The following is a 21212-nucleotide window of genomic DNA, read 5'->3' as shown; positions in this document are numbered from 1 at the left end:
TTGCCTGGTATGGTAGGAAAATCCTATGAGGAAAGGCTGAGGCACTTGGGGTTGTTTTCATTAGAGAAAAGAAGGTTTAGGGGTGATTTGATAGAGGTGTACAAGATGATTAGGGGGTTAGATCGGGTTGACAGTGAGAACCTTTTTCCACGTATGGAGTCAGCTATTACAAGGGGGCATAGCTTTAAATTAAGGGGGGGTAGATATAGGACTGATGTTAGGGGTAGGTTCTTCACTCAGCGAGTTGTAAGTTCATGGAATGCCCTGCCAGTAGCAGTAGTGGACTCTCCCTCTTTATGGGTATTTAAGCGGGCATTGGATAGGTATATGCAGGATAGTGGCTTAGTGTAGGTTAGGGGTGCTTTGATCGGCGCAACATCGAGGGCCGAAGGGCCTGTACTGCGCTGTAATGTTCTATGTTCTATGTTCTATGTTCTATAATGCGATTAGGCAAGATTTAGGATGCATAGGATGGGGAAGGAAACTGCAGGAGATGGGCACAATTGAAATGTGGAGTTTATTCAAGGAACAGCTACTGCGTATCTGTGGGAAAACATCTGCTAACCCACGATAGGCCCACAAAAGCAAAATTGGCCAAACTGTACCAAAGACACCCAGAATTCCCAAGCAGGCTCACAAGCCACATCAGACAGCCCAAGGAGACAAGGGAATACACTTCAAGCTCCCACTAACAAGACAGAGCACCACAGATATCCCAAAGCCCCAAGGGCAGTTTCACAACCCAGCAATACCAAAGCCACACAAAGAGCAGGTCAGACAGAGAGACACCAGCAAGAGCATTGATCCCTGGACAGGACAATGGAAGCACCTCACCACTTCAGAGGAGACATTAACACCTACTTGTGAAGAGGAATGGAATCATCCACACTGTCAGGATGTTGCATTGTGTGAAGGAACAGGACATCTGATAACTGTTTTCCAATTAGCATCCTTGTGACTAGCTTACTCCATTCCCAGATACATTGTAATTTCCCCATTTCTTATTGTGCAACATTATTATAAAAACTGGTCTCATCCTCAACTCTGGGAAGAGAAAGCTGATCTGCCTGTAACAGACTGTCAGTTCTGTGCCAGCCTAGTCAATTTCTCTTCCAGCAATATCGCTTGCAATAAAGTGTTCATCAATTTTAGTTCGAGCTGTGTTTTGTGATCTCTAACCTATTGGGCAAATTTCTCCAACAGTGTCCTTAATAAGTATGGACCTGTGAGGCAGGGAGGAAGCGGTCAAGCAAGGGACCTGTGGTATTCTAAAGAAGTTGAATCTCTTGTCAAGAGCACGAAGGTGGCTTATGTTAGGATGAGACATGAAGGCTCAGTTCGGGCACTTGAGAGTTACAAGTTAGCCAGGAAAGACCTAAAGAGAGAGCTAAGAGCAACCAGAAGGAGACATGAGATGTCATTGGCAGGTAGGATCAAGGAAAACTCTAAGGCTTTCTATAGGTATATCAAGAATGAAAGAATGACTAGAGTAAGATTAGAGCCAATCAAGGACAGTAATGGGAAGTTGTGTGTGGAGTCCAAGGAGATGGGGAAGTGCTAAATGAATATTTTTCATCAGTATTCACACTGGAAAAAGACAACGTTGTCGAGGACAATTCTGAATTATAAGCTACTAAACTAGATGGGATTACGGTTCACAATGTTAGCAATTCTGGAAAGTGTGAAAATAGATAAGCCCCCTAGGCTGGATGGGGTTTATCCTACGATTCTCTGGGAAGCCAGGGGGGAGTTTGCAGAGCCTTTGGCTTTGATCTTTGTGTCGTCATTGTCCACAGGAATAGTGCTAGAAGACTGGAGGATAGCAAATGTTGTTCCCTTGTTCAAGAAGGGGAATAGAGACAGCCCCGGTAATTATAGACCAGTAAGCCTTACTTTGGTTGTGGATAAAATGTTGGAAAAGGTTATAAGTGATAGGATTTATAACCATCTAGAAAGGAATAAGTTGATTAGAGATAGTCAACATAGTTTTGTGAAGGTTTGTGCCTTACAAACCTTATTGAGTTCTTTGAGATGGTGACCAAACAGATGGATGAGGGTAAAGTAGTTGATGTGATGTACATGGATTTCAGTAAGGCGTTTGTTAAGGTTCCCCATATTGCACAAAACATGGAGGCATGGGATTGAGGATGATTTGGCAGTTTGGATCAGAAATTAGCTAGCTGAAAGAAGACAGCTAGCTGAAAGCTGGTGGTTGATGGGAAACGTTCATCCAAGAGTTCAGTTACTGGTGGTGTACCGCAAGAATCTGTTTTGGGGCCACTGCTGTTTGGCATTTTTATAAATGACCTGGATGAGGGTATAGAAGGATAAGTTAATAAATTTGCTGATGACACTAATGTTGGTGGAGTCGTGGATAGTGCTGAAGGATGTTGCAGGTTACAGAGGGACATAGATAAGCTGAAGAGCTGGGCTGAGAGGTGGCAAATGGAGTTTAATGTGGAAAAGGTGAGGTGATTCACTTTGGAAGGAGCAACAGGAATAAAGAGTACTGAGCCATTGGTAAGATTCTTGGCAGTGTAGATGAGCAGAGAGATCTTGGTGTCAAGAGTGTAGTGCTAGAAAAACACAGCAGGGTCAGGCAGCATCCAAGGAGCAGGAGAATCGATGTTTCAAGCATAAGCCCTTCCTTTTCCAGCACCACACTCTCGACTCTGCTCTCCAACATCTGCAGTCCTCACTTTTGCCTCTCCAGAGAGATCTCTGTGTTCAGGTACATAGATCCTTGAAAGTTACCACCCCGGTTGATAGGGTTGTTAAGCAGGCATATGGAGAGTGTTAGCATTTATTGGTAGAAGGATTGAATTTCAGAACCATGAGGTCATGCTGCAGCTGTACAAACTCTGGTGCGGCCGCCCTTGGAGTATTGCATACAGTTCTGGTCACCAGGTTATAGGAAGGATGTGGAAGCTTTGGAAAGGATTCAGAGGAGGTTTACTAGGATATTACATGGTATAGAGGGAAGGTCTCATGAGAAAAGGCTGAGAGACTTGAGGCTGATTTCGTTAGAGAGAAGAAGGCTGAGAGGTGACTTAATTGAGACATATAAGATAATCAGAGGGTTAGATAGCCTTTTTACTTGATGGAGATAGCTAGCATGAGGGAACATAGATTTAAATTGAGGGGTGATTGATATAGGACAGATGTCAGAGGTAGTTTCTTTACTCACAGAGTAGTGGGGGCATGGAAAGCACTGACTGCAACAATAGTGGACTTGTCAACTTCAGGGGCATTTAAATGGTCATTGGATAAACATGTGGATGAAAATGGAACAGTGTAGGTTAGATGGGCTTCAGATTGGTTTCACAGGTCAGCGCAACATCAAGGGCTGAAGGGCCTGTAGTGTGCTGTAATGTTCTATGTTCTATGTTGTATGTAGTTCTGGAGACCCCACCCCAGGGAAAAGATCTTGTTTATTTATGCTATCTATGCCCTTCTTAATTTCAAAAACCTCTATGAGGTCACTCCTCAGCCTCCAATGCTCCAAGGAACACAACACCAGCCGATTTAGCCTCTCCCTGTGGTTGAAATCCTCCAACCCTGGCAACATCCTTCTGAATCTTTTCTGAATACTTTTAAGTTCAACAACATCCTTCCAGAATTGCATGCAAAAGTCCAAAAGTGACCTAACCAATGTTCTGTACAACTGCAATATAACATCCTGTACTCAATGCTTTGTCCAATAAAGGAAAGCATACCAAATGCCTTCTTCACTAAATCAGAGATAGATAGATTCTTGATGAGCAAGAGGTAAGAGGTTACCAGGGTGGGAATGTGGAATTATCAGGTTAACCATGATCATATTGAAAGGCAGAGCAAGATTGAGGGGCTGAGTGACCTCCTGCTCCTAATTAGTAGGTTTGTATCTTTAGCATTTGATTTTCCTGAGGCCTGGGAAACCTCATCAACCGGCTAATCGTAAGAAGAACAGGTTAAAGCAGAGCCTGCCAATCTGACTGAAACATTGAAGTTACCAGTCTCTTGTTCCACTTCTGTAAATCCCAGACACCAGGGTGGTGCTGAGAGTCTGAAATGTCTGTTCGCTGACCAAATAAAACACACCTGGATCATTCAGTTAATACAGAGACTACACGGGCAAGTCAGAGACTAGCAATCCTACAGTGAGTAACTCCATCCACCCCTGACTCCCCAAAGCCTGTCCACAATCTGCTGCATCCTGTTTCAAGGTTGACAGTAAGACCTGAGTGAGAATGTTGGGATGAGGGGCTGAGGGCTGATTGTGACTGGGGAGGGGGTGGCTTCGTGCAACAGAAACACAGCTTCAGAACCTGCCAGCCCAGAATCTCAGCTCGCAATCCTCACTTTGGGAAGTCCTGATTAAAGAATGGGTCTCAAATACTGCCCTCCCCAGCACCACCTCCCCCACTTCATTAAACCTTCATTTTATATTTAAGGTCTGTTCTGATCTTACTTGCATGGGTTCTAATTTATCCTGTCCCAGCCCAATTGGATTAATCTGTAAAAAAATTGTGATAATGAAAGTACTTAAGCTAAAAATAAAACCTTTAAAAATAGCAACATCCCCATTCTGTCTGTCTCTGTTTGATCCATCTGGTTCCTGTCTGTCTCAGAGACACACACTGGGCTCACCTGGTGACTGGTGGATATTCCTAGGCTAGATTCTCTCATTTGTCAGAATGTAGACATTGAAAAGCCCTTTTATTCTCCCGGGTGATATATCAGCCACTGAAGCTGCCTCAGGTAAACTATGTTTCAGCTCCATATTTACCTTTTGTGCTGTCAACCATCACATGATGCCTATTACAACAAGCCCCGATCGACAGAACTGTCTGTTGATTAAAACATCTTTTGTTTATCAAGGCAATGTTGAGAGGAAGGCAGAGAGATATTAAATTGTGAATTGTGGTCAATTGTTTCCGCTAGAGACACATCCTCCTCCATAGGCCCAGAAACCATTGCAGAAACAAACTTCTGTGTGAAATGTTATTAGATCAAAATGTTCCCTTTTGAAAGCAGTATCCAGAGGAGACACAGTTATAGAGAAAACCCTCTGACAGCTCGCCTCAAATAGACCATACACCCCCACCACCCCATTCACATCCACAGGCTCTTTACTGTATGCCAACCACACAGGATTAATGTGGACTTCAACCAGTTTCCTCATTTCCCCTCCCCCCAACCTCATCCCAGATCCAACATTGTAACTCGATATCACCCTCATGACCTGTCCTACCTGTCCATCTTCCTTCCCACCTATCTGCTCCAGCCTCCTCTCCGGCCTATCACATTGTCCCCCACCTTCATAGAACATAGAACATAGAACATAGAACAATACAGCACAGAACGTGACAGAGAGGCAAAGAATAGGGAGACAGTGCAGTTGAACACGTGGCTGCAAGGATGGTGTAGGAGGGAGGGCTTCAGATATTTGGACAATTGGACTGCATTCTGGGGAAGGTGGGACCTGTATAAACAGGACGGGTTGCACCTGAACCAGAAGGGCACCAATATCCTGGGAGGTAGGTTTGCTAGCACTCTTCGGGGGGGTTTAAACTAATTTGGCAGGGGGATGGGATCCGGACTTGTAGTCCAGCAAGTAAGCTAGCTGTGTGTCAGGATGTCCAAGACTGTAGGGAGGCTGTGGAGAAGGTAGCACTGACAGGGACTACTTGCGGACACAGAGATGGGCTCAAGTGCGTATACTTCAATGCAAGGAGTATCAGAAATAAGGTGGGTGAACTTAAGGCGTGGATCGGTACCTGGGACTACGATGTTGTAGCCATCACGGAAACATGGATAGATGAGGGACAGGAATGGCTGTTGGAGGTTCCTGGTTACAGATGTTTCAGTAAGATTAGGGAGGGTGGTAAAAAAGGAGGGGGGGTGGCATTGCTAATTAGAAATGGTATAACGGCTGCAGAAAGGAAGTTTGAGGGAGATCTGCCTCTGGAGGTAGTATGGGCTGAAGTCAGAAATAGGAAAGGTGCAGTCACCTTGTTGGGTGTTTATTATAGGCCCCCCAATAGCAGCAAAGATGTGGAGAAACAGATTGGGAAACAGATTTTGGAAAGGTGCAGAAGCCACAGGGTCGTAGTCATGGGCGACTTCAACTTCCCAAATATTGATTGGAAGCTCTTTAGATCAAGTAGATTGGATGGGGCGGTGTTTGTGCAGTGTGTCCAGGAAGCTTTTCTAACGCAGTATGTAGATTGTCCAACCAGAGGGGAGGCCATATTGGATTTGGTACTCGGTAACGAACCGGGACAAGTGGTGGGCTTGTTAGTGGGTGAACATTTTGGTGATGGCGACCACAATTCTGTCACTTTCACCTTGGTTATGGAGAGGGATAGGTGCACACAACAAGGAAGTTTTTACAATTGGGGGAAGGGAAATTACGATGCTGTAAGACAGGATTTGAGGAGCATACGTTGGGAGCATAGGCTGTCAGGGAAGGATGTGGTGGAAATGTGGGACTTTTTCAAGGAGCAGATACGACGTGTCCTTGATATGTATGTACCGATCAGGCAGGAAAGAAATGGTCGTGTGAGGGAGCCTTGGTTGACGAGGGAGGTTGAATGTCTAGTAAAGAGGAAGAAGGAGGCTTACATAAGGTTGAGGAAACAAGGTTCAGACAGAGCAGTGGAGGGATACAGGATAGCCAGAAGGGACCTGAAGAAAGGGATTAGGAGAGCTAAGAGAGGGCATGAAAAATCCCTGGCGGATAGGATCAAGGATAACCCCAAGGCATTCTATGCGTATGTGAGAAACCTGAGAATGACGAGAACGAGGGTAGGTCCGATCAAGGACAGTGGTGGGAGACTGTGTATTGAGTCGGAAGAGATAGGAGAGGTCTTGAACAAGTACTTCTCTTCAGTATTTACGAACGAGAGGGACTGTATTGTTGAAGAGGAGAGTGTGAAACGGACTGATAAGCTAGAAGAGATATCTGTTAGGAAGGAAGATGTGTTGGACATTTTGAACAACTTGAGGATAGACAAGTCCCCCGGGCCTGACGGGATATATCCTAGGATTATGTGGGAAGCAAGAGAGGAAATTGCAGTACCGTTGGCAATGATCTTCTCGTCTTCACTGGCAACGGGGGTGGTACCAGGGGACTGGAGAGTAGCGAATGTTGTGCCCCTGTTCAAAAAAGGGAATAGGGATAACCCCGGGAATTACAGGCCAGTTAGTCTTACTTCTGTGGTAGGCAAAGTAATGGAAAGGGTACTGAGGGATAGGATTTACGAGTATCTGGAACGGCACTGCTTGATTAGGGACAGCCAGCACGGATTTGTGAAGGGTAGGTCTTGCCTTACAAGTCTTATTGAATTCTTCGAGGAGGTGACCAAGCATGTGGATGAGGGTAGAGCAGTGGATGTAGTGTACATGGATTTTAGTAAGGCATTTGATAAGGTTCCCCATGGTAGGCTTATGCGGAAAGTCAGGAGGCATGGGATAGAGGGAAATTTGGCCAATTGGATAGAAAACTGGCTAACCGGTCGAAGTCAGAGAGTGGTGGTAGATGGTAAATATTCAGCATGGAGTCCAGTTACAAGTGGAGTTCCGCAGGGATCAGTTCTGGGTCCTCTGCTGTTTGTAATTTTTATTAATGACTTAGATGAGGGAGTCGAAGGGTGGGTCAGTAAATTTGCAGATGATACAAAGATAGGTGGAGTTGTGGACAGTGAGGAGGGCTGTTGTCGGCTGCAGAGGGACTTAGATATGATGCAGAGCTGGGCTGAGGAGTGGCAGATGGAGTTCAACCCTGCCAAGTGTGAAGTTGTCCATTTTGGAAGAACAAATAAGAATGCGGAATACAGGGTTAATGGTAGGGTTCTTGGTCAGGTGGAGGAACAGAGGGATCTTGGGGTCTATGTACATAGATCTTTGAAGGTTGCCACTCAGGTGGATAGAGTTTGTAAGAAGGCCTATGGAGTATTATCGTTCATTAGCAGAGGGATTGAATTCAAGAGTCGTGAGGTGATGTTGCAGCTGTACAGGACTTTGGTTAGGCCACATTTGGAGTACTGTGTGCAGTTCTGGTCGCCTCACTTTAGGAAAGATGTGGAAGCTTTGGAGAGGGTGCAGAGAAGATTTACCAGGATGTTGCCTGGAATGGAGAGTAGGTCATACGAGGATAGGTTGAGAGTTCTCGGCCTTTTCTCGTTGGAACGGCGAAGGATGAGGGGTGACTTGATAGAGGTTTATAAGATGATCAGAGGAATAGATAGAGTAGACAGTCAGAAACTTTTTCCCCGGGTACAACAGAGTGTTACAAGGGGACATAAATTTAAGGTGAAGGGTGGAAGGTATAGGGGAGATGTCAGGGGTGGGTTCTTCACCCAGAGAGTGGTGGGGGCATGGAATGCGCTGCCCGTGGGAGTGGTAGAGTCAGATTCATTGGCGACCTTTAAGCGGCATTTGGATAGGTACATGGATGGGTGCTTAATCTAGGATAGAAGTTCGGCACAACATCGTGGGCCGAAGGGCCTGTTCTGTGCTGTATTGTTCTATGTTCTATGTTCTAGAACAGGCCCTTCGGCCCACGATGTTGTGCCGAACTTCTATCCTAGATTAAGCACCCATCCATGTACCTATCCAAATGCCTCTTAAAGGTCGCCAATGATTCTGACTCTACCACTCCCACGGGCAGCGCATTCCATGCCCCCACCACTCTCTGGGTAAAGAACCCACCCCTGACATCTCCCCTATACCTTCCACCCTTCACCTTAAATTTATGTCCCCTTGTAACACTCTGTTGTACCCGGGGAAAAAGTTTCTGACTGTCTATTCTATCTATTCCTCTGATCATCTTAAAAACCTCTATCAAGTCACCCCTCATCCTTCGCCGTTCCAACGAGAAAAGGCCGAGAACTCTCAACCTATCCTCGTACGACCTACTCTCCATTCCAGGCAACATCCTGGTAAATCTTCTCTGCACCCTCTCCAAAGCTTCCACATCTTTCCTAAAGTGAGGCGACCAGAACTGCACACAGTACTCCAACTGTGGCCTAACCAAAGTCCTGTACAGCTGCAACATCACTTCACAACTCTTGAATTCAATCCCTCTGCTAATGAACGATAATACTCCATAGGCCTTCTTACAAACTCTATCCACCTGAGTGGCAACCTTCAAAGATCTATGTACATAGACCCCAAGATCCCTCTGTTCCTCCACCTGACCAAGAACCCTACCATTAACCCTGTATTCCGCATTCTTATTTGTTCTTCCAAAATGGACACCCTCACACTTGGCAGGGTTGAACTCCATCTGCCACTCCTCAGCCCAGCTCTGCATCATATCTAAGTCCCTCTGCAGCCGACAACAGCCCTCCTCACTGTCCACAACTCCACCCACCTTTGTATCATCTGCAAATTTACTGACCCACCCTTCGGCTCCCTCATCTAAGTCATTAATAAAAATTACAAACAGCAGAGGACCCAGAACTGATCCCTGCGGAACTCTACTTGTAACCGGGCTCCAGGCTGAATATTTACCATCTACCACCCCTCTCTGCCTTCGACCGGTTAGCCAGTTTTCTATCCAATTGGCCAAATTTCCCTCTATCCCATGCCTCCTGACTTTCCGCATAAGCCTACCATGGGGAACCTTATCAAATGCCTTACTAAAATCCATGTACACTACATCCACTGCTCTACCCTCATCCACATGCTTGGTCACCTCCTCGAAGAATTCAATAAGACTTGTAAGGCAAGACCTACCCTTCACAAATCCGTGCTGGCTGTCCCTAATCAAGCAGTGTCTTTCCAGATACTCGTAAATCCTATATCCTCAGTACCCTTTCCATTACTTTGCCTACCACAGAAGTAAGACTAACTGGCCTGTAATTCCCGGGGTAATCCCTATTCCCTTTTTTGAACAGGGGCACAACATTCGCTACTCTCCAGTCCCCTGGTACCACCCCCGTTGCCAGTGAGGACGAGAAGATCATTGCCAACGGTACTGCAATTTCCTCTCTTGCTTCCCACATAATCCTAGGATATATCCCGTCAGGCCCGGGGGACTTGTCTATCCTCAAGTTGTTCAAAATGTCCAACACATCTTCCTTCCTAACAGGTATCTCTTCTAGCTTATCAGTCCGTTTCACACTCTCCTCTTCAACAATACGGTCCCTCTCGTTCGTAAATACTGAAGAGAAGTACTTGTTCAAGACCTCTCCTATCTCTTCCGACTCAATACACAGTCTCCCACCACTGTCCTTGATCGGACCTACCCTCGTTCTCGTCATTCTCAGGTTGCTCAGATATGCATAGAATGCCTTGGGGTTATCCTTGATCCTATCCGCCAGGGATTTTTCATGCCCTCTCTTAGCTCTCCTAATCCCTTTCTTCAGGTCCCTTCTGGCTATCCTGTATCCCTCCACTGCTCTGTCTGAACCCTGTTTCCTCAACCTTATGTAAGCCTCCTTCTTCCTCTTTACTAGACATTCAACCTCCCTCGTCAACCAAGGCTCCCTCACACGACCATTTCTTTCCTGCCTGATCGGTACATACATATCAAGGACACGTCGTATCTGCTCCTTGAAAAAGTTCCACATTTCCACCACATCCTTCCCTGACAGCCTATGCTCCCAACGTATGCTCCTCAAATCCTGTCTTACAGCATCGTAATTTCCCTTCCCCCAATTGTAAAAACTTCCTTGTTGTATGCACCTATCTCTCTCCATAACCAAGGTGAAAGTCACAGAATTGTGGTCACCATCACCAAAATGTTCACCCACTAACAAGCCCACCACTTGTCCCGGTTCATTACCGAGTACCAAATCCAATATGGCCTCCCCTCTGGTTGGACAATCTACATACTGCGTTAGAAAAGCTTCCTGGACACACTGCACAAACACCGCCCCATCCAATCTACTTGATCTAAAGAGCTTCCAATCAATATTTGGGAAGTTGAAGTCGCCCATGACTATGACCCTGTGGCTTCTGCACCTTTCCAAAATCTGTTTCCCAATCTGTTTCTCCACATCTCTGCTGCTATTGGGGGGCCTATAATAAACACCCAACAAGGTGACTGCACCTTTCCTATTTCTGACTTCAGCCCATACTACCTCCAGAGGCAGATCCCCCTCAAACTTCCTTTCTGCAGCCGTTATACCATTTCTAATTAGCAATGCCAACCCCCTCCTTTTTTACCACCCTCCCTAATCTTACTGAAACATCTGTAACCAGGAACCTCCAACAGCCATTCCTGTCCCTCATCTATCCATGTTTCCGTGATGGCCACAACATCGTAGTCCCAGATACCGATCCACGCCTTAAGTTCACCCACCTTATTTCTGATACTCCTTGCATTGAAGTATACGCACTTGAGCCCATCTCTGTGTCCGCAAGTAGTCCCTGTCAGTGCTACCTTCTCCACAGTCTCCCTACAGTCTTGGACATCCTGACACACAGCTAGCTTACTTGCTGGACTACAAGTCCAGATCCCATCCCCCTGCCAAATTAGTTTAAACCCCCCCGAAGAGTGCTAGCAAACCTATCCCCCAGGATATTGGTGCCCTTCTGGTTCAGGTGCAACCCGTCCTGTTTATACAGGTCCCACCTTCCCCAGAATGCAGTCCAATTGTCCAAATATCTGAAGCCCTCCCTCCTACACCATCCTTGCAGCCACGTGTTCAACTGCACTCTCTCCCTATTCTTTGCCTCTCTGTCACGTGGCACCGGCAACAACCCAGAGATGACGACTCTGTCTGTCCTAGCTTTTAGCTTCCAGCCTAACTCCTTGAGCTCTTGAATGACCTCCCCACCCCTCTTCCTACCTATGTCGTTGGTGCCAATGTGTACCACGACTTCTGGCTGCACACCCTCCCCCTTAAGGATTCTGAAGACACGGTCCGAGATGTCTCGGACCCTAGCATCCGGGAGGCAACAAACCATCCGAGAGTCTCGCCCATGTCCACAGAACCGCCTGTCCGTCCCTCTAACTAGAGAGTCCCCTATAACTAGCGCTCTCCTCTTCTCCCCCTTTCCCTTCTGAATCTCAGAGCCACAGACCCCTTCACTGCAGCTTACACCTGCAAGGCTGTCCCCCCCAACAGTTTCCAAAGCTGTATACTTACTGTATTCATCTACCTATTACCTTCCCAGATACCTTCCCCAGCCCGACTCCCCTCCCATTTATCTGTCAGCCCCCCAGCCCACAAGCCTCGTTCCTGATGAAGGGCTTATACCTGAAATGTCGACCCTCCTGCTCCTCGGACGCTTTCTCACCTGCTGTGCTTTTCCACTCGCCTCTTCACTGTCTGTGTCATGTCACGTTGCTTAAAAGGGGAAACAGTCTTGGAGAAAAGTTTCAATTTGCTGGTTATTTTAGTCTCAGCCTGACTCTAAAAAAGAGCCAGTTCAAACTTACAACTGTAGTCATCGAGGTAAGCCATCAACACACAGAGACAATACACAGATATAGAGATACAATAAGATCAGAAAGTTCCCAGCAGGCACTCACCTGTGGCTGTTGGGTCTAGCTTTTAGTGCAGTCATTCCATAACCTTCGAACGCACCAAATTGTTAAAATAAAGCTGGTCAGTCGGAGTTAAGTAAAAACAATGGCTGCAGATGCTGGAAACCAGATTCTGGATTAGTGAGGCTGGAAGAGCAGGTTCAGGAGTGGTAAAATCGACGTTTCGGGCAAAAGCCCTTCATCAGGAATACAGACAGAGAGCCTGAAGGGTGGAGAGATAAATGAGAGGAGGGTGGGGGTGGGGAGAAAGTAGCATAGAGTACAATGGGTGAGTGGGGGAGGGGATGAAGCTGATAAGTTAGGGAGGAGGGTGGAGTGGATTGGTGGAAAAGAAGATAGGCAGGTAGGACAGGGCTCAGCTGGAATTATGGAACTGGGGTGAGGGGAAATGAGGAAACTGTTGAAGTCCACTTTTTTTTAGATTAGATTGCTCACAGTGTGAAAACAGGCCCTTCGGCCCAACAAGTCCACACCGACCCTCCGAAGAGCAACCCACCCAGACCCATTTGCCTACATTTACCCCTACACCTAACACTACGGGCAATTTAGCATCGCCAATTCACCTAACCTGCACATTTTTAGACTGTGGGAGGAAACCCACGCAGACATGGGGAGAATGTGCCCGAGGCAGGAATTGAACCCGGGTCTCTTGCGCTGTGAGGCAGCAGTGCTAACCACTGTGCCACCATGATGCGTTAGAGTGTGCACTATGTTGTCGGAACTGAAGCAGGGTGTGGTTAGAGAAAATATTCAGACAGGTTTAAATCCACTAAAGAGCACCTCCCACACACCATCTCTGCAGGAGTTCCTCAGGGTAGTGTCCAAGGCCCAACCATTTTCAGATGCTTCAATAATGGCCTTCCCTCCATCATGTTCACAATTATTGCACAATGTTCAACACCATTTGCGACTCCTCAAATACTGAAGCAGTTCATGTTCAAATGCAACAAGATCTGGACAATATCCAGGTTTGGGTTGAGATGTGGCAAGTAACACTCACAAAACACATATGCCAGGGAATGACCAATAAGAGACAATCTAACCAATACCCTTTGTTACCATCACTGAATCCTCTACTGTATACATCCTTGGGGCTATCATTGACCAGAAATTCAACTGGACTCACGACATAAACCAAGTGGCCACAAGAGTAGGTCAGAGGTTAGGAATACTGCAGCCAGTAAATCACCTCCTGACTCCCCAAAACCTGTTCACCATCTACAAGGCACCATCTATCAGGAATGTGATAGAATACTTCCCACTGGCCTTGGATAGCTGCAGCTTCCAAACCCACCTGCAGCACCTTCCAAACCCACAATCTTTTCTATCTTGAAGGCCAAGGGCAGCAGATACATGGGAACACCACCACCTGCATGTTCTCCTCCAAGCCACTCACTGTTCTGACTTGGAAATATATCGCAGTTTCTTCACTGTTACTGAATCAAAATCCTGAAATTCCCTCCCTAATGGCATTGTGGGTCAACCTACAGCACACAGACTGCAGAGGTTCAACCAGGCAGCTCACTTTTACCCTCTCAAGGCCAACTAGGGACAGGAACTAAATGCTGGCCAGCCAGCGATGCCCATGTCCTGCAAGTGAGTAAAAACAAACTCAGCTCTTGTACCAAAACTATCAACTTTGCTAGTTCATGAGTTGAATCCAGGAATCTGATCTGGGCTACCTCCTTTAAATATTTTGAGGTGGTCTGGCTTGGTCCATAAAAGATTAGGGGCTCTTGTCAAAATTGATTCTACAATTCCACTTTGGGTTTAGGGTTGCTGGACACAAAGGTGGCGAGTGGAAGTGTCTTTTGTTCTTGGTGTTGAATTCAGTTGGTTTTAAACAGTGCTTTGTTAAGTAATGGCTCTTTGAGTCACTAAGAGGTCTCTGGGGGAGGAAAAAGTGACTTTGGGGGTTTTATAGAGTGTGAGCAAGGAAAAGCAGTTAGAATTGGCAGATAGGCTGGAGTTGGGGGTCAGATCACCTGTGTGAAAAGGACAGGTAATTACAGCAATAGTTTGGCGTTTAGATTTGCTGGAAATGCCATTGGTATCTTTAGAAATGGCTTGAATTTAACTGCGGATGAAGCAGCTTGAACATGGAAAACAGTTTGAATTACAAGTTAATAGCCGAGGAAAGAGTCATAGAGTCATAGAGATATACAGCATGGAAACAGACCCTTCGGTCTAACCCGTCCATGCCGACCAGATATCCCAATCCAATCTAGTCCCACCTGTCAGCACCCAGAACATATCTCTCCAAACCCTTCCTATTCCTATACCCATCCAAAAACCTCTTAAATGTTGCAATTGTACCAGCCTCCACCACATCCTCATTCCATACACGTACCACCCTCTGCGTGAAAATGTTGCCCCTCAGGTCTCTTTTATATCTTTCCCTCTCACCCTAAACCTATGCCCTCTAGTTCTGGACTCCCCAACCCCAGGGAAAAGACTTTGTCTATTTATCCTATCCATGCCCGTCATAATTTTGTAAACCTCTATAAGGTCACCCCTCAGCTTCCGATGCTCCAGGGAAAACAGTCCCAGCCTGTTCAGCCTCTCCCTGTAGCTCAGATCCTCCAACCCTGGCAACATCCTTGTAAATCTTTTCTGAACCCTTTCAAGTTTCACAACATCTTTCCGATAGGAAGGAGACCAGAATTTCACACAATATTCCAACAGTGGCATAACCAATGTCCTGTACAGCCGCTACATGACCTCCCAACTCCTGTACTCCATACTCTGACCAATAAAGGAAAGCATACCAAATGCCTTCTTCACTATCCTATCTACCTGCGACTCCAATATCAAGGAGCTATGAACCTGCACTCCAAGGTCTCTCCCAAGGACCTTACCATTAAGTGTATAAGTCCTGCTAAGATTTGCTTTCCCAAAATGCAGCACCTCGCATTTATCTGAATTAAACTCCATCTGCCACCTCTCAGCCCATTGGCCCAGAGAAAAGGAAAGAATTGCCTGAGCAGAACAAAATGAAAAGGACATAATTACCCTGGCAGAGGAATAAGAAAAGGGGAGGAACGTCCTAGTACAAGAAATGGAGAAAGAGAGAGGGTTTGAATTTCAGAAGTTGGAAATTAAAAAAAGAAAGTCAAAATAAAAGGATGAGGGTGAAGGTAGAAGGTAGGCTTAGTGAGGAGGGTGGGGAGTGCTTATGCCTGGAACATTGACTCTCCTGCTCCTTGGATGCTGCCTGACCTGCTGTGCTTTCCCAGCACTACTCTAATCTTGACTCTGATCTCCAACATTGGCAGCCCTCTCGGTCTCCGAGGAGGGTAGTAAGGATGAGCAAGTCCATCGGACCCAAAGGCCTGGTGGGGATCTGTTTAAATATATGAGAAGGATATAAAATTCATGAGAAGGATGTAGAAGCCTTTTTCATTTCTTTTGAGAAAGTGGCTAATCAAATGAAGTGGACAGCGACCACATGGGTTTTGTTGATCCAAACAAACTTGGTTGGTAGAGTTAGTGAGATGAGAAGTGCTCCATTATGTAGAGTGAGTTTGGAGTGCCCAATGAAACGTGAAGTGGTCGTAGGAGTACTGGACAAACTCGCTGCTCCAGGGATACAATTTGCCCTTGCTCATGATATGGCTGGGTCACAGATAGGAGTGCTGCCCAATGTGGTTGAAAACCCAGTGGAAAATCAGGCAACTGAGATATTACAGGAATCATACCCTGGGATTTTTCCGGACTGTATGATAACAAGGTCACAAAGCCACAATTGAAACAGGAGGAGAAATCAAATAATAAAGATAAGGAAGTTGAAGTAGAATTATCAGAGACCATTTTTGATCAAATGGTTTAGCCGAAACAAGAACAGGTGGAGGACAAGGTGGATATTTTTAGCTCAGAGAAATTAAATGAGTTCCACCAGAAAGATGAAAATCTTAAGCAATTGATTCAAAACACATACACAGAAGAAGAATCTGAGTATATTCTTGATTGCTACTATCTTAAAAATGATGTCTTGATGAGAAAATGGAGATTATCATATATTCAGGCAGATGAGAAATGGGCAGCAATTCATCAAGTTGCATTAGCAGCAGGCTATAGAAAGGAGGTGTTGGGGGTAGCACATGAATTCCCAGAAGGAGGTCATTTAAGGGTAAGAAAATCTCAACCTAAAGTACAAAAACATTTTTACTGGCCTGGACTGCAAAAGAATGTAATTGATATGTTGAACATCTTATCTGGCTGACACTAATTGTTACAGTTAACCTGAGAATGTAACTTTTAAAAAATGTTTTGTGATTTACAGAGGAAAGAAGTGAAACTATCATGGTCATTCTAACAGATGAAAGACTCAACAAACAATCAAAATATTTTTCAATGTATAATTTCAGTTACATCACACTGTAAACTTTTGCTATAAATTCTGTACTCCACACCACCTGATGAAGGAGCGTCGCTCCGAAATCTAGTACTTCCAATTAAACCTGTTAGACTATAACCTGGTGTTGTGCAATTTTTAACCCTATGAATCTCATAATATTATAGGTTTCTAACGAGTGTACCCTCAGCCTCTGCCACTCCAGAGAAAACAACCCATGTTTTTCTCACCTCTCATCCAGGCAGCACCCTGGTAAGTCTCTTCTAAGCCATCACTAAAGCCTCCACATCTTTCCTGTAATGTGCTGACCAGACTTTAATGCAATACTCTAAGTGTGGCCTAACCAAAGTCTCATAAAGCTGCAACATGACATTTTGACTCCTGTACTCAATTCCCTGACCAATAAAGGCAAGCATGCAACATGCCTTCCTTACCCGAAGGTCCCTCAGTACATCAGTGCTGTTCAGGGTCTACCAGCATACTTTTCCTTAACATTTGATCTCCCAATGTGCATCACCTCATACTTACTCAGATTAAACTCCATCTGCCATTTCTCCTGCAACTGATCTCTCATCCCGCTGTATCCTTTGACAACCTTCTACACCAAGGTGGTAAAAACAATGACTGCAGATGCTGGAAACCAGATTCTGGATTCGTGGTGCTGGAAGAGCACAGCAGTTCAGGCAGCATCCAACGAGCAGCAAAATCGACGTTTCGGGCAAATGCCCTTCATCAGGAATAAAGGCAGTGAGCCTGAAGCGTGGAGAGATAAGCTAGAGGACGGTGGGGGTGGGGACAGAGTAGCATAGAGTACAATGGGTGAGTGGGGGAGGGGATGAAGGTGATAGGTCAAGGAGGAGAGGGTGGAGTGGATAGGTGGAAAAGGAGATAGGCAGGTGGGACAAGTCCGGACAAGTCAAGGAGACAGTGCTGAGCTGGAAGTTTGAAACCAGGATGAGGTGGGGGAAGGGGAAATGAGGAAGCTGTTGAAGTCCACATTGATGCCCTGGGGTTGAAGTGTTCCGAGACGGAAGATGAGGCGTTCTTCCTCCAGGCGTCTGGTGGTGAGGGAGCGGCGGTGAAGGAGGCCCAGGACCTCCATGCCCTCAGCAGAGTGCGAGAGGGAGTTGAAATGTTGGGCCATGGGCTTTTGCCCGAAACGTCGATTTCGCTGCTCGTTGGATGCTGCCTGAACTGCTGTGCTCTTCCAGCACCACTAATCCAGTATTTGCTTTTCAGCATCTGCAGTTATTGTTTTTACCTCGTTGATTTTAACCCTACTGCGAATCCTCTTGCAAGGCCTTGAGGAAGGTTTCCTCTCCCACTGCAACTCCCAGGTCATTTCCTCTGCTCTGAAGCTCTTCAACCATGTTGTGAAACAAACTCGGTACCACAGCCACATTTGCTTCCTCAGTGCATGCCTCCGTAACCAACTCATCCCACACGGACTCCGGACCACCTTTAAACCAGCAGAGTTTGGACCCGAACAGGACAAACAGTACAGACGACAGATTCAAAAACACCAGCAACAGTGTTCCTTCAAGAACCTCCGCTCCACGCTTGCAGCAATGCGCCGGCACCTAACCTCTCTACAGTCAGCCCTGCTTCAGCTGAGGGCCACACTGTCTCAGAATTACAAAGGACCCACTCTGTACTACATCCTCAGGAGAATTCATACTCTCAACAAACAGTATTTCAATTCCATCTCAAACATCAAAAACTGTAAGTACAACAAACTTTTATCCACCCATCTCCATAACCAGCGCTCCTCAAACATCCCAGAAGATTCCCCTGGCCTCGGAAACGCCATTAGCCATGCGGCTGACACAGCTACCACCCCCACGCTGAGTGATGATGTCACTTCCGCCCACATCATGGCCACTCCCACAGCCACTTCCGGCCCTTCACATCATCGCTGATGCCACATGCTCAGTGACTCCCGCCACCCCTACTGCCATGATCACCACCACTTCCACCCCCACCAGCGCCACTCACCTGCATTCTGCTGACACGGCCCCCACAGACCCCACTGTCACTATCCCCACCCCCCAAAACCCCGAGGGGAACATTACCCCTGCTCATGCCTCCACCCCTATTCCCCCCACCATCACACCCACTCCAGGTACTGGCTCCGACCCCACTCCCATCTCTACACCCACACCAGATCCCAGCTCCCGGCCCTGCCGAGTTTTCACCATCCCTCCAGACCTCCCACTCACTGAGGACGAATGATCAGTCCTCAGCAAAGGCCTCACCTTCATCCCCCTCCGACCACACATGAATGAAATTAATACACGCCGTGACGTTGAACAATTCTTCCGTCGCCTCCGCCTCCGAGCTTACTTTCACAATCAGGATTCCCGCCCACTTTCTGAGTACCCCTTCGCCCACACTGCATCCACCTGGACACCCCGCGCTGGCCTATTACCTGCCCTCGGCCTCTTCATTTCCAACTGCTGCCGGGACATTAACTGCCTCAACCTGTCGACCCCCCTCCCCCACTCCAACCTCTCACCCTCACAACGCGCAGCCCTCCAATCCCTCTGCTCTAATCCCAACCTCACCATCAAGCCAGCGGATAAAGGGGGCGCAGTGGTAATCTGGCGCACTGACCTCTACAACGCTGAAGCCAAACGCCAACTCGAGGACACCTCTTCCTACTGTCCCCTCGACCCCCATTGCAGCAATGCGCCGGCACCTAACCTCTCTATGACCCCATGACCCCACCCCCCGTCACGAAACCATCATCTCCCAGACCATACAGAACCTCATCACCTCAGGAGATCTCCCACCCACAGCTTCCAACCTCATAGTCCGGGAACCCCGCACTGCCCGGTTCTACCACCTTCCCAAGATCCACAAGCCTGACCACCCTGGCCGACCCATTGTCTCAGCATGCTCCTGCCCCACTGAACTCATCTCTACCTACCTCGACACTGTCCTATCCCCCCTAGTCCAGAAACTCCCCACATATGTTCGAGACACCACCAACGCCCTCCACCTCCTCCAAGATTTCCGTTTCCCCGGCCCCAAATGCCTCATCTTCACCATGAATATCCAATCCCTCTACACCTCCACCCCTTTCCGCCTTCCGCAATGACCGTTCCCTCCGTGACTACCTGGTCAGGTCCACCCCCCCCCCACGACCCACCGTCCCATTCTGGCACTTTCCCCTGCCACCGCAGGAACTGTAAAACCTGTGCCCACACCTCCTCCCTCACCTCTATCCAAGGCCCTAAAGGAGCCTTCCACATCCATGAAAGTTTTACCTGCACATCCACTAATATCATTTATTGTATCCATTGCTCCCGATGTGGTCTCCTCTACATTGGGGAGACTGGGCACCTCGTAGCAGAGCACTTCAGGGAACATCTCCGAGACACCCGCACCAATCAACCAAACCGCCCTGTGGCCCAACATTTCAACTCCCCCTCCCACTCTGCCGAGGACATGGTGGTCCTGGGCCTCTTTCACCGCCGCTCCCTCACCACCAGACGCCTGGAGGAAGAACGCCTCATCTTCTGCCTCGGAACACTTCAACCCCAGGGCATCAATGTGGACTTCAACAGTTTCCTCATTTCCCCTTCCCCCACCTCACCCTAGTTCTAAACTTCCAGCTCAGTAACTGTCTCCTTGACTTGTCCGGACTTGTCCCACCTGCCTATCTCCTTTTCCACCTATCCACTCCACCCTCTCCTCCTTGACCTATCACCTTCATCTCCTCCCCCACTCACCCATTGTACTCTATGCTACTCTCTCCCCACCCCCACCCCCACCGTCCTCTAGCTTATCTCTCCACACCTCAGGCTCACTGCCTTTATTCCTGATGAAGGGCTTTTGCCCGAAACGTCGATTTTGCTGCTCGTTGGATGCTGCCTGAACTGCTGTGCTCTTCCAGCACCACTAATCCAGTATAACCTTCTACACCATCCACAATTCCACTGATCTTTGTATCATCTGCAAACTTACTAACCCTACCCATCTTCATTTTCATCCAAGTCATTTATATTGTTGTGAAGTTGGTATGCATAAAATTGTAAATTTGTAAAATGGCTGAAAGCATTATATGGTCCCTTTAAAAGATGGTGTATTTTTCCAGAGCTTAGAGTTGAAGTGGATATTTGAACAGCAGCTTAAAGTGCAGATACACACAGCGCACCCAAATTGAAACATTTTATATCAATCAGTCAAGCAAAGTTTTTACCAAGACAAGAAGCATTTTCAAATTTGGCCAATTGATTTAAGCCAAGCACTTAGCTACCAAGAGTCTATTAAATTTAAATATGATGGTTTTGACAACTTAGAGCCAATCTGATTGTGCAAAATTAAGGGTATAAAAGAAGGCATTTGAAATTTGGCAGAGAGCCAACTGTC

The 21212-nt window shown here is 46.9% G+C and overlaps 1 protein-coding gene across 2 annotated transcripts in view; it reads right to left on the bottom strand.

The window, feature by feature from the left end:
- LOC140458536 (BPTI/Kunitz domain-containing protein) overlaps window positions 1-12607 on the bottom strand; it is a 66031-nt gene extending 53424 nt beyond the window's left edge. Inside the window, exon 1 of one of the 2 annotated variants that reach the window (XM_072553312.1) lies at window positions 12470-12607. The gene's annotated coding sequence lies outside the window, so the exon portion shown is untranslated. The remainder of the gene's footprint in view (window positions 1-12469) is intronic. The other variant, XM_072553315.1, reaches the window with a different exon arrangement.
- Between the last annotated feature and the right edge of the window lie 8605 nt (window positions 12608-21212).

Source organism: Chiloscyllium punctatum, chromosome 33, assembly GCF_047496795.1.
Source record: "Chiloscyllium punctatum isolate Juve2018m chromosome 33, sChiPun1.3, whole genome shotgun sequence".
Classification (NCBI taxonomy): Eukaryota; Metazoa; Chordata; class Chondrichthyes; order Orectolobiformes; family Hemiscylliidae; genus Chiloscyllium; species Chiloscyllium punctatum.
The sequence above is the reverse complement of the archived record's forward strand: the minus strand, read 5'-3'. Positions and strand labels throughout refer to the sequence as shown.